This window comes from Leptonychotes weddellii, chromosome 8 (genome assembly GCF_054177405.1).
Source record: "Leptonychotes weddellii isolate Sample4059 chromosome 8, ASM5417740v2, whole genome shotgun sequence".
In the NCBI taxonomy this organism is placed as follows: Eukaryota; Metazoa; Chordata; class Mammalia; order Carnivora; family Phocidae; genus Leptonychotes; species Leptonychotes weddellii.
In genome coordinates, this window is record NC_138376.1 from 77486090 (window position 1) to 77498852 (window position 12763).

Below are 12763 nucleotides of genomic sequence, written 5' to 3' on the forward strand. Positions count from 1 at the left end.
TAAGATTAACATTTAAATCAGTAGACTCTGAATAAAGCAGATTATCCTCTATAATGTGGGTGAACCTTGTCCAATCCAAGGCTTTAACAGAAAAAAAAGACCTCCCTGGAAGAGGAGGAAATTTTGCCAGAAGACTGTCTTTGGACTTGAACTGAAACTTCTCCCTGGATCTCTAATCCACTGGCCTACCTGAAGATTCTGAACTTGCCTAGCCTCCACAATTGTGTGAGAAAATTCCTTAAAATCTCAACCAATCAATCATCTCTCCACTCCTCCCCCAGCTTTCCTTTGCATTACTGTAGGAGGCCAGGACTGATGTATGGTATGCTGCTATGAAATTAGGCTCCCTATTACCAGTGTGAATAAGAGGATCTCAGTAGCTCAGACTAAGTGGTAACACTTAATTGTGAAAGGAATGATAGACATGATGGATAGCAAGGCCAGAATATATACCAGGGGAACATGACCTACAGGGATTTGAAACAATTTGAAATAAACCATGGTTCTTCAGGAGATAAGAAAAATGTGGACCCCATACAAGTATTTCTTGACATGTATAACCAGAAAAGACCAAGACCTCTAGCTGTGTCAGTTAACAATAACAAAGCACTATCCCACTCCCAGCTTCTAGATTTAAACCACTTCTGAGACCTAGAGCTCATTGATTTAATGGAAGGCTGAGTCTCCTTGAAGAAGGGCCCTATAAAACCACAGGAAGTATGTATCTCAGTGGTCAAGAATTTTTCTCCACAGGAACCTACCACCATCTTTCATAGTAACTAAATACTAGAAAGGTCGGATCTTCACAGGGCCATTGTATGCAGAGTCTGGGCTGACACTGAACTGATACCAGGGAATTCGGAAATCATCAGTCCTCCTTGTCCCTTTGCCCCCTGTTTACAGAGATAATTCAAACACCAGTCCAAGTTCATTTCACAGTTTTTTCAATAGGTCTGTGAATTTGGGTATTTCTATGGTTTCTGAATGCATGATCAAGATGGATACACTTAGGCACTCTCAGAACCCTCATTTTCGTTCCTTAACTTGTGGATTTCAGAGTCATCATGGTAGGAAAGCCTCAATAGAAGCCCATGATACCTCTGATTCCCACTCAAAATACTCACTGTCCCAACAGCAACACTAATTAGAATGGCATAGTGTAGTGCAAACTTCTTAGACTTAAAGAATACAAGGATGATAGTCCCTGTTATATCCTCACTTAATTCAATACTTTGGTCCCCTCAAAAGCAAGTAGAAGATAGCAGAAGAGAGTAGTCTATTTTTAACCTTAACTATGTGACAGTCCCAGCTCTAATGAATTTAGTATCTTTATTAAAACATATCCCACAAACTTGAGCACTTGCCAAATAGCTACTGATTGTGTTCCTATCAACCTCAATCCAGAAGGGGAATCAGAAGCCATTTAGACTCCCTTAGGACAGAGAGCAGTACACATACACTTGGGCTCAGAGCTATATTAATTTTTCTTTTCTCTGTCACAGTAACATTTGAAGGCTAGGTCCTGTGGACAATGTACAGAACATTCATTCCTGCCCTCCATATTGATAACATCTGAATCAATTTTTGAGCTCTGAGTGGGCAAGAGCAAGAGAGAAGCCTGTATCTATTTCAAACTATGGTACTAAGGAGTACTGTCACTTGAGTCATATGGTTCTATAGATGCCATGATACTAGATACATCTAGGGAAAAAAGGTATCATGTAGAATTTCTGGCCAACCTAGTAGGAACTTGCAGCATAGATTTCTGGGATTCTTAAGCAATGCTACGTTGTGTGCAACAGAGAATTATTATTCAATTGAAAAACAGTTTGTGGATCTATCATAGACTCTAAGTCCCTGGCATTAGCCTTGAGACATTAGGTAATGAGAGGGCTTGGGGATGCTTATCATAAATGCATATTTTCTAAAACACCAGATAACAAGTTTGAGTGACTCAAGACCAATTGATTATATAACAGAAATGGTGTCCTTGGGTAAAGCTCAGGCAATTAAAAAGAGCAAAACTGTATTACATAAATAGGTGTCCTAGACTCACTTGTTACCTGTCACTATTGTATTGGTGTTTATCCCTCTCACTTTACAAGTAGTTGCTTAAGACCAGATATCAAAGAAAGAAAAAATACTAGTTCTATTTAATGGCTAGACTAGCTCAGTATAGTGCTGTGAGCTAAATATAGACTGTTTCAACATTACTGGCCTAGAACTAAGAAATGGAAGTTATAATAGCCCTTCTCAGTGACACCCTGGGGAATTTATCCCCCACATTTTCAACTCTGTTAAAAAATTCGTTTTTGATTTGATTTCTTGGTTTTGACTTCCTGGGGAAGAGTTTTTCTACCTGGAAATACAGTAAGGATTCAACTAAACCTATGTCTGTTGTCTGGTCACTTTGGGCTATTTGTGCCAGGCAAAAAAAAGTTGTTCTTACATTAGTAGGGACAGTAGACTTTCTTTATCATGATGAAATACAGCTACTGTCATAAAATCAAAACAAGGAAGAATATGGCTGCACCTTAAGAGACTTACTGATGTGTTTGGCTATGCTTCCATATTCGGAGCTCACCATAAAGAGAAAATTATAGGAACAATGAATTGACAACAGCACAATTATCTTGGAGATAAAGTCAAGAATTGAATGGTCTACTGCATTCCCACCTAGGAATTTCATTTTAACACCATCTTTACCCCTTAAAAACTAAAATGAAATCCCTTGAAGTTATATAAAAAATACTGAGGCACAGATATAGAGTATTTGAAGATTATTCTAGGATTGGGAGTTATTGTGTACACACATAAGGAAAATTTGAAGCAAGATCAATAGTCCATTTGAACTTGTATAAATAGTTTAAACAAATTTAAAATGAATTGGCAAATTAGACAGATTCAATTTTCCAGACAGTCAACAAACTAAAGCAGCACTCTCCACACTGTATAGCTTTCTTAGGTATAAATGTGATTAATATATATAATACCAAGTCAGTTAGGGTTCATTTAATTATTAGCTTTTGTAGATACAGTGAAAACTATTTTCCTTAGAATAACATTTTAAAAATTTAAGTCTCCTAGACAATTAGGTTTCTAAAAGATACAAGTGTAAATCTCTGCTCTGACATGTAAAAAGTGTGGAAGTAGCACTCTCAGCCTCACAATAAGATAAAACGGAACAAGCTGCAAAACAACTCCTTAAAGGTTCACCAGAGAATTGAGGCCACAAGGTAAGCCGCTGCCCCCAAAACTGAAGAGAGACGTGGCCAGAGAGAATCATCGAGAATAACTTACCGGGAGCAACAGCCACTGTTGGTGCCAGGACACAGCAGGTAAACTTACAGTGTGCTTGAAGAACTGCTCGCAGCTCAGTGTGGAGTATCTGGAAAGTTAAAATCTCGGGGAAGCCCAGTGTTAGGAGGGCCCCCACACTTTCACCAGTTTCACCTCCAGGATTCCCACTAGCTTCTCACTGTGAAGAATGAAGGAAAATCCCTTAGTGCTTCCTAAATATTGTCTTGATTACCGTAGCTTTATGATAATATTTGAAATTGGGTAGTCTGAGACTCAAATTTATTCGTCTTTTTGAAAAATGGTTTTGGCTATGGAAAAATAGTTATGGAAATTCAAGGTCCTTTGACCTTCCATATACATATTAGAATCAGCTTGTAAATATATCCAAAATATATGGTAAGGTTTTGATTGGAATTCCATTGGGTCTACAGATCAAAATGGGGAGATTAACACATTAGCAATATTGAATCAAAGCTTTTTCCTCTATTTAATTAGGTGTTCTATTTCTTTCATAATATTTGGAATTTTATTTTTTCCAATTTTATTGAGATATAACTGCCTGATAACACTGCATAAAGTTTAAAGTGTACAACAAAATGATTTCATATATGTATATATTGCAAAATGATTACCAAAATAAGTTTAGTTAACATTCATTACTTCAGCATTTATAATGTTTTTCTTCTAAGGTACACTCTTAGCAATTTTTAAATATACAGCACAGTATTGTTATCTATAGTCTTCATATTGTACATTATATTCCCAAAACTTATTAATCTTACTGAAAGTTGAATCTTTTGACCACTTTCACCCAATTCCCCTACCATCCATCCCCCACTTCTGGCAACCACCATCATGATCTCTGTTTCTATGAGTTTTTTTAGATTCCACATATAAGTGAGATCATGTAATATTTGGTTTTCTCTGTCTGGCTTATTTCATTTAGCATGATGTTTTTGAGGTTCATCCATGTTGTCAAAAATGGCAGAATTTCCATTTTTAAATGGCTGAATAGTATACATGTACAAATATATATAAATATATGACATAGAATATTTTGTAACACTTTATCCATTTGTCTGTTGACGGATTTAATGTTTGTTCTATTCTTTTTTAATGGAAAGAGTGCTAGCAACACTTCTAGCAGACCTCTAAAATCATGGTGGAAGGGACGCCTGGATGGCTTAGTCCTTAAGCATCTGCCTTCTGCTCAGGTCATGGTCCCAGGGTCCTGGGATCGAGCCCCGCGTCGGCTTCCCTGCTCGGCCGGAAGCCTGCTTCTCCCTCTCCCACTCCTCCTGCTTGTGTTCCCTCTCTCGCTGTGTCTCTCTCTGTCAAACAAATAAATAAAATCTTTAAAATAAAATCATGGTGGAAGATGAAAGTCTCATCAGCCATATATAACTGGATTCAATGAACTTTGCCTATTAAGACAATTGTTCCCTTTTGTTTACTTTTGTAAGTAATTTCTTTCATGGGCTTCACTTAGATTGTTGTAAAATCTTATGGTTTGTAAAATGGGAAATCTAATCTTAAAATATTCCTATAGGTAGGAATAGTCTCATTTTTAGATGAAGAAATGGATGCTGAAAGAGGAAAAAATTTTGACAGTTTACCAGGAAAATGTGCATTGAACTTTGTAAATAAACTACTGCTTGCAAAATCCATGTTTTTGTTCCAAACTTAACTCTATGCCTTATGTAATAGTGCACTGTAAACATTATAATAAAAATGAAAACTGAAGTTAACAGCATATTTATAAAATTGATTAATATACAATTAATTAACAATGAAACTTTATCTGTTATTGTGAGTCATTTTAGGATATACAGTTCTTCATGGATGAGAAATGGTTTAATCTATATATTAGAATACCATTCTTTATGTCATGAATATTGGTCTCCAATATAATATATTTATATGAATTTCTATCATTGTGAAATACTTTATCATTGACAAAGGATGGTCTATCTAAGAAATCAGTACTCAGAAGATAAAGATATAACTATTTTAACCCATTGCCTTCTTACTAGGGAAAATAAAGATTAAACTGTAATATTAAATTCCTTAGTGTTGAATAGATTAATTACTAAAAAAGGAAATATTTTCTTAGAATTTTATTCTAAATATTTTTCCATATTAAAAATATATTACTGTGCTAGCTATCAAGCCAAGCCCCCAAGAAAAGCATTTAGCAGTTTTACATGTCACTGACTAGTGTTTTATATGGTTACTTTAAAATCATAGCAGGATATTTGGCATTAAACGATTTTATCTTGGCTTGAGAATTAACCAACAGCTGAGAACTTTACCTGTAATCTCACTCAATGTGATTTTAATGGACTAGCTCATGGTGGGAAAATGCCATCACAATTAAAATGAATCTTTTAGGTTTATGAATGCTTGTGGAAACTAATTCAAGAACGATATCAACCGAGGTTACCAAGAATATTTCAAACTTGAAATTGTCCAAAATACTCTGAATATGTGACATCTTTTATGAACTCTTAGAATTTATCATATTTGCTATTTTAACACATAATAATCATCAACTAAATATTATGTGTTTTTTTAAGATTTTATTTATTTATTTGAGAGAGAGAGGGAGCCAGAGAGAAAGCCCGAGCAGGGGGAAGGTCAGAAGGGGAAGCAGACTTCCCACTGAGCCTCAATGTGAGGCTCATTGTGGAGCTCAATGAGGGCCTTAATGCGGGGCTCAATGCCGGGCTAGATGTAGGGCTCTGGGCTCGATTCCAGGACCTGGGATCATGACCAGAGAGCCAAAGGCAGACGATTAACTGACTGAGCCATGCAGATGCCCCTAAATATAATGTGTTTTAACAAGTGCTGTGGACCAAAGGCTAATGCTCTTCCCTTGAAGAGAGTTATTTGTACTTCAAGGCTCTACTCTCCAATGTATGGAATGCGACACATAATAGTTTTGCCAAAGTGCTCCTAATCCTTTCACTTTGCAAGATATTGCCACCATAGTATCAAACTTCTGGATGAGAAACAACAAAGACAATGTCCTACTTCTGAAGGGTTTCTAGAATTAAAATAATTGAGGCAGATTCTAAACCATTTTTTTCTCACGAAAATTTTGGCATAATTTATTTCAAAAGAGTATTTAAAGTTGTTTTAATGGCAATAGTTAATCCATTCTTTTATTTTCTCACTAAAATTTTAGCATAGCTTACTTCAGAAGAGTATTTAAAATTGTTTTAATGACAATAGCTATTGAGAGCATTAATAAATATATAGATTTTAATGAATTTATGATTGAAAATTCATAAAGAATACCTTGTCTGAGGTAACACAAAGACAGGAAAGACAATAAAGGCAAGTTGGTGACAGAGGTCGAAGTCTGAGTTGTCCTATGTATTTAACTGGAAAGAAATCTGAGACCAGGGAGAGAGATAGCATGTCTTGGACTAGAATGAGGCAAATGAGGAACCCACAACACAGAATTAAAGGAGGAACCCTCAGATTCTTGCAAGTGAGTGCCTCCTAAAATTTTGGGCCCTAGATAGACTCATGGCTTGCCTTAACCTAGTCCTAGCCCTGAAAAAGTGAATTAAATACTACAAAGATTTCCCAAGTTTGGATAGTTCAAAGGACTCACCATGCTTCCCACAGAATAGTCACATAACACTTTTTATTAAAGTAAAAATAAGATATAGCAATAGGAAGAGAATACAGGCAAGTGTGGGGGGGTCTGAAACATACTCAAGGACAATCTCCCCAGGATCCTTAATGGCATATGAGCTAGGCTTCCATATCAATTGAACCATCAAGATCTGTGCAAGGAATCTTGGCCTCATAAGAACTCAAGACCTAAGTTAGAAAGGGGGATTACACACTCTGGCCATATAGTTTAACATGGATGTCTAATAGGCTACACCAAGTGAAAAACATCAGTTAACCCAAACCTGGAATGTGTCTGGAAGAATTTTAGACTTTAAACTGCACATTATTAATCCCATAGCTCTTATCTTGGCCAAGAGTCAAAGCCAACATCCAGTATCCCCAGAGAAAATGGTAGAACTTTCCCAAACCAGCATGAATCAACTTGGCTTTACATAAATATCAATATGACTTCCTCCACCTTAACAGGGCTTCTACGTAGAACCATTTTAACAGATGCCAATTGGATTGCAAGTTAGTGTTAAACCAATCTTAAGCATGTAAGAGAGATCTTGATAGATTTAGACCTGGCCAAACCTTGTATTAGGGATAAATTAAAGCAACAAAAGCTGACCATAGGAATTTGAATTCTCTGGATGTTTACCAAATTTTGTCTTTTCATCACTTTTGGTCCCCCTCCTCCATACATATATCTTTTACAAGTACTGAAGAATTCAGAATATGAAAAACTGCATTGTTTAGCCATTTCCATTATGTTTAGGCAATGTTGAACATTCAGTGGTCTGATACTTAGTGTAGATTTCTTTGGGTATGTTTCCCAAATCATATATTATCTTTGAACGCTTTTGTATTTATTTGCTCTTTATAGGTAAAAAGGAAAAGAAATATAGTAATTAACCATGACTAGTTTTAAATGGTTAGCAATCAAAGAGGGTGAAGTATTTAGATGAAATGTCAGTATTTGTGAGGTAATAACATATCTGGGGAGTTTAAATGCAAAAATGGAATGCCATGAAAATTTCTCTATCGTTTACTAGTGACATTTTGCTGAATAATATACCATATTCTAATTTTGAAAGTAAAGCATTATCATTGAAAATATTCTGAATTCATATTTTATTCATAGACATGACTGCATTATGAATTATTTATGCTTATCTGTTCAGATACATTTTTTACTTTTTACTAACATACTCATAAAGTAGAAAAAAATTTCTGTCATAAAAGAAGTGTTATAACATAAATTTGTAAGGTCAAAGTACATTTACTATTACAATTATGGTGAGGTTGCTAAAGTAAAAATATAGCCATGGAAAAACATTTTGAAATTACTTATTTCTGTAAAATTATTTAAGTCGTTGAAGTAGTTCTTCAATATTTAAATGATAATTAGTTTTGTTTATTAAAGGAAATACCGCATACACATAAATAAGTACACACAATGTGATGAAAAACATTCATTGATATTATAAAATCAGAGTATAGTAAATAAAACAAAAGAAATACTCACAAATAGTACATTATATTATAAATTCTTGGTAAATGATGTCAATAAAACCACAAAAATGTTTTGGAAAGAGCAGGATTTGAAATGACTCACAAATATGTGTAGTAATGTGCTACTCTTGGACATATTATTAAGTGCTATCTTATGTTACATAAATATGTACCCCTTAACATTATTTATTATAAATTTAATTTTATATGTTTACAATTGTATTTAAGCATTGTCAATATTGGATAATATTTTATTTTTTAGAGATGAATCTTCAACTTATAAATTTTTATTAAAAATTTGAGTCTAAATTATATAGCAGAGGAGGAAAATAACCATTACATATTTACATTTTTTCATGAGATAAAAGATCTATTAATAAAAAATGTAAATTAAATAGAAACTAAAATATGTTGACATGGTTTTGAATTATCTGAGTTTATTTTATTTAAATAGCACCTCATCCTTTCTCAGTTTTCTAGACTTGATTATTGGGGGACCTCAGTCGAAGAAGAAACCATGCATATTATCCTGATAAATAAAATTCAAAATGTATAAAATAATACCATTTCTGTAAATGAATTTAAGGCATTTGGTAGTTCAGTTTTAATGACAAACATTAATTTATCAATTGTTTTCTCTAAGTGTTTTCTTAACTGTTCTATATATTATTTCTTACATAGAAACAAAAAGAAATTTAAATTTTCTACCATGATAAACATTGATATCTAAGAACATCTTTTTAAATTGTTACCCAAAATCTTTTTGTATTCATAAGTGTGTTAGTTTTATTATGCCCAGAAATAAATTAAATCTGTATATCTAAAATAAGATTTAAAAAAATTAAAGACAAAACGGTACAGAATCATTAAAACGTGGTGTTTTTAACATTATAAACTACCAAACATACAAATTGCTATTAACTGTCTTTTGCATGTAAGAGCGGTAAAGATAGCTCTCCTTATAAAAAAGTCCTCCCCTCTAACACTAGGATAAAACACTAAATTAAGACATGATTAACGCATTAAAATTTGATGAATAAAATCTACACTTAACTCTCACTCAATTTTCAACGTGGAGCTGCACGGGGCGAGCCAGGCAAGAAGGGCAAGAAGCCTGGAATTGTGTCGCCGCTTACATGAGTATTCCCAAAGGTGAAAAATATAAAGAAGCTTGGAAGAAGGTGACAAAGAGGTACCCTCCGCTCCCTGTGGTGCTGCCCTTGCCTGAGCGTGTGGGCCAGACAGAGGGCTGAGCAACTACATGGAGGAGGTAAAGTACTTAGGTCTCCGTTAACAGACATACCAAGGTACTTGAATGCCTCCATGAGATTCTGCACTTCACAGATGCTGCAAATCCCACTGGCTCCCCAAAACTTGCACAGGAGCACCATGCTGTGATCAGCCTGTCTGCCTGCAACGTGAAGCTGGCCTGGAGGAACCAGAAGGACACCATCGCAGGGCCCCCACGCAAAACACTGTGGCCGTCTCCCACTTCCGGGAGGAAGCCTTGCATCCGGCGGTCCTGTAGACAGCCCAGGACCATTTCCCCAGCCAGGGTCCATGGGCGCCAAGTTCTAGGGGCCTCACTCACCTCAGGCTCCCAGTCAGGAAGCAGTGTGAGGCCTGTGAAGGCCAGCCGCCAGGGTCGCTGCAGAGAAGCTGTGCTTCCCGTTCAGCCAAGCCTTCCGGAGTATTTATACGGAGTCCACCATCGAGTTTCTGGGTAGAGCAGGGTTTTATTGGGCCTCCACACCCACCCACCACCTGTCCCTTCACAAAAAGTGACCTTCTCTCACAAAAGTGGACGTGACGGGTCCCTATGAGGTGGAAGCCAGCTCTTTCGCTTTCGCCGAGGGTACGCACACAGGTTGCCTCTCGCTCTGGCCCCTCTGCAAACAGAGGTCTCCTCACGCTAGGACCAGCCCTGTGAACACTTTAAGCGCCATTGCAGCTGAGGGGCTGAGGGGCTGCGGGGCTGCGGGGCTGCGGGCTGACGGGGCGCATCAGTCTCTCGCCGCAGAATTCCAGCAAGGCGCATCGCGGCTGCATGGGGAGCACGATAGGGGCCTCAGTCCCCGAACTCGGCATCAACATGAGGCAGCTCTGCAGGAACAAGTGCAAGTTCGGACTGCTGCCTCTGCAGCCCTTCATCCTTGAGGAGGACAGACAGCAGTCTAACTTCCTGGAGCCCGTCGGAGCTAAGGCCGGCAGCGGCGTCTCCATGGTAAGAGAAGGCCTGCGCCGCTCGCCGTCCCCACCCACTCGCTTCCTGGTTGTCCAGCCGTTTTGGGGAGAGGTCCACTGGACTTCTGTGCGTCTGCCCTTTTCCTCTCCGGGCTCGGGGCTGGGCAGGGGGAACAACCGGAGTAGGTAGTCCTCTACTGTAAAGGAGTTTGTCAAGCAACATAAAACGATAATTCATTTGGTCATCATATATCACACTATACAGATATTTTCATTTTCTGCTGCATTGACTGAAATGTTCTTTGTCCTGACACCTCCTTATAGAAATTTCTTATTACAGCCTACATAAAATATTTTGCAAACATAAAAGGCTACATTTTTTAATCCATTAATTTGTTCAACAAGAATTCATTGCATGTTAATTATGTGTAAGGGTGGGTTCATTTAAGATAATTTTCTGATAGTCCCATAGATACTGTCACAACTATACATACATATAGAGTTGTTGACTTTTTCATTGCCTAACAATTTAGGTAAGGCTATCACAACTTTTTATTTCCAAGCCAACTGATTAGAAGTCAGTAAGATTCCTAAAATGTAGAATTTATTATTTTTATTATTTTTATTTTTATTTTTTTGATGATACTAGGCAAGGGATGTTATAGTGAAAGCGTCTTGGGTACTTAAAAAAGTGATTGTACTAGTTCAGCGATTGCATAAATTAATACATGAACAAGAGAAAGGTCCAAATTAGTCTTTTAAATCATGAAAGAGTTCACTGAACTATGTAACTAAACATTTTATAATTGGCTTCAGTCTATGATTGAGACCAGAAGAGATTCACAGAATGGAGAAGGTATAAAGTACATCTACTTTTCTTTACTTAGATTCCTTTCAAAGTCAGAAAACTTGTGATAATCTATCATCAACTAGGAGGAAAGGCTTTTTATTGATACTTTTATTAATATCTACCAAGGACCTTTTTCCTCTCCCAAATGAAGCTGAATGATTTTTTTCAAGAAGCAAAACTGTTATTCCCTCTTGGTCCTTGTCCACAAAGGGCCTTCTGCAGAATGTTCTAAATCTTCCTGGAGGTGAGATAGGTCATGGCTTAGGAGGAATGACAGATAAATGAAATTCATACCAAAGCTCCATACTCCTGTACTTCGACTCAAGTCCCCTAGAAAAGTATGGAAGTCACCATCCCCTCTAGCACAGCATGTTCTTTTTCTTATTTGTACTATTCACTTGGACCAGCAGTTCCCCAGATTGGCAAATTCTAAAGAGATCGAAAGCTGAGAAAAACTCTTACTTCTTTCCATATATCTATAATAGTTATTTCTTCTGATATTATTTTCTGTAGATAGTTATCTTCTGGTCTGGATACATTTCTATATTTATAATAGAAATTTCTAATTCTATATGGTTTCGAATTAAGGGACTTAATACTGAAGTGTTTCCTCTTTAACTTTTGCTTTTTATGTTGACATTTCAGGTTATATAAAGTATTGATTTTCAAAAATTCTTCTATTTCTGTTAAGGCATTCTATAATCCTTTCATTGACCAGTATGAATCATGCAGAAAATAGATTTGAACAAAAGTAAAAGAGCGGGCGCCTGGGTGGCTCAGTCGGTTAAGCGACTGCCTTCGGCTTGGGTCGTGATCTTGGAGTCCCGGGATCGAGTCCCGCATCGGGCTCCCTGCTCGGCGGGGAGTCTGCTTCTCCCTCTGACCCTCCTCCCTCTCATGCTCTCTGTCTCTCATTCACTCTCTCTCAAATAAACAAATAAAATCTTAAAAAAAAAAAAAGTAAAAGAGCTACCTGTACTTCAATGCCATATGACAAATCAAGCCTTGGCCATAGATTACACAACTCCAGCTAATCTTAAAATGAGAGCTCTGCTTCGTAAGAGAGCTTGGATAGAGCCATGTATTTGCTCAATACAAATTAATTGTAACTATTAGGAAAAGAATTCAAAGGTCATAGTGAAGGAATGATGACAGAATAACATCATGGGTCATTCACAGAGGACAGCACACACCATAACTCTATGTTAGAATGTCAAATTGAGTTTTTATTTAAAATTTTACTGTTACAAACTAACTTCTCAGTTTTCTTAGTTGGAGATTTTTAAA

The 12763-nt window shown here is 36.7% G+C and overlaps 1 pseudogene; it reads left to right on the plus strand.

Moving 5' to 3' along the window:
- The first annotated feature begins 462 nt into the window (after nt 1-462).
- Nucleotides 463-10926, plus strand: LOC102741923 (cerebral cavernous malformations protein 2 homolog pseudogene; annotated as a pseudogene).
- The last annotated feature ends 1837 nt before the right edge of the window (nt 10927-12763 follow it).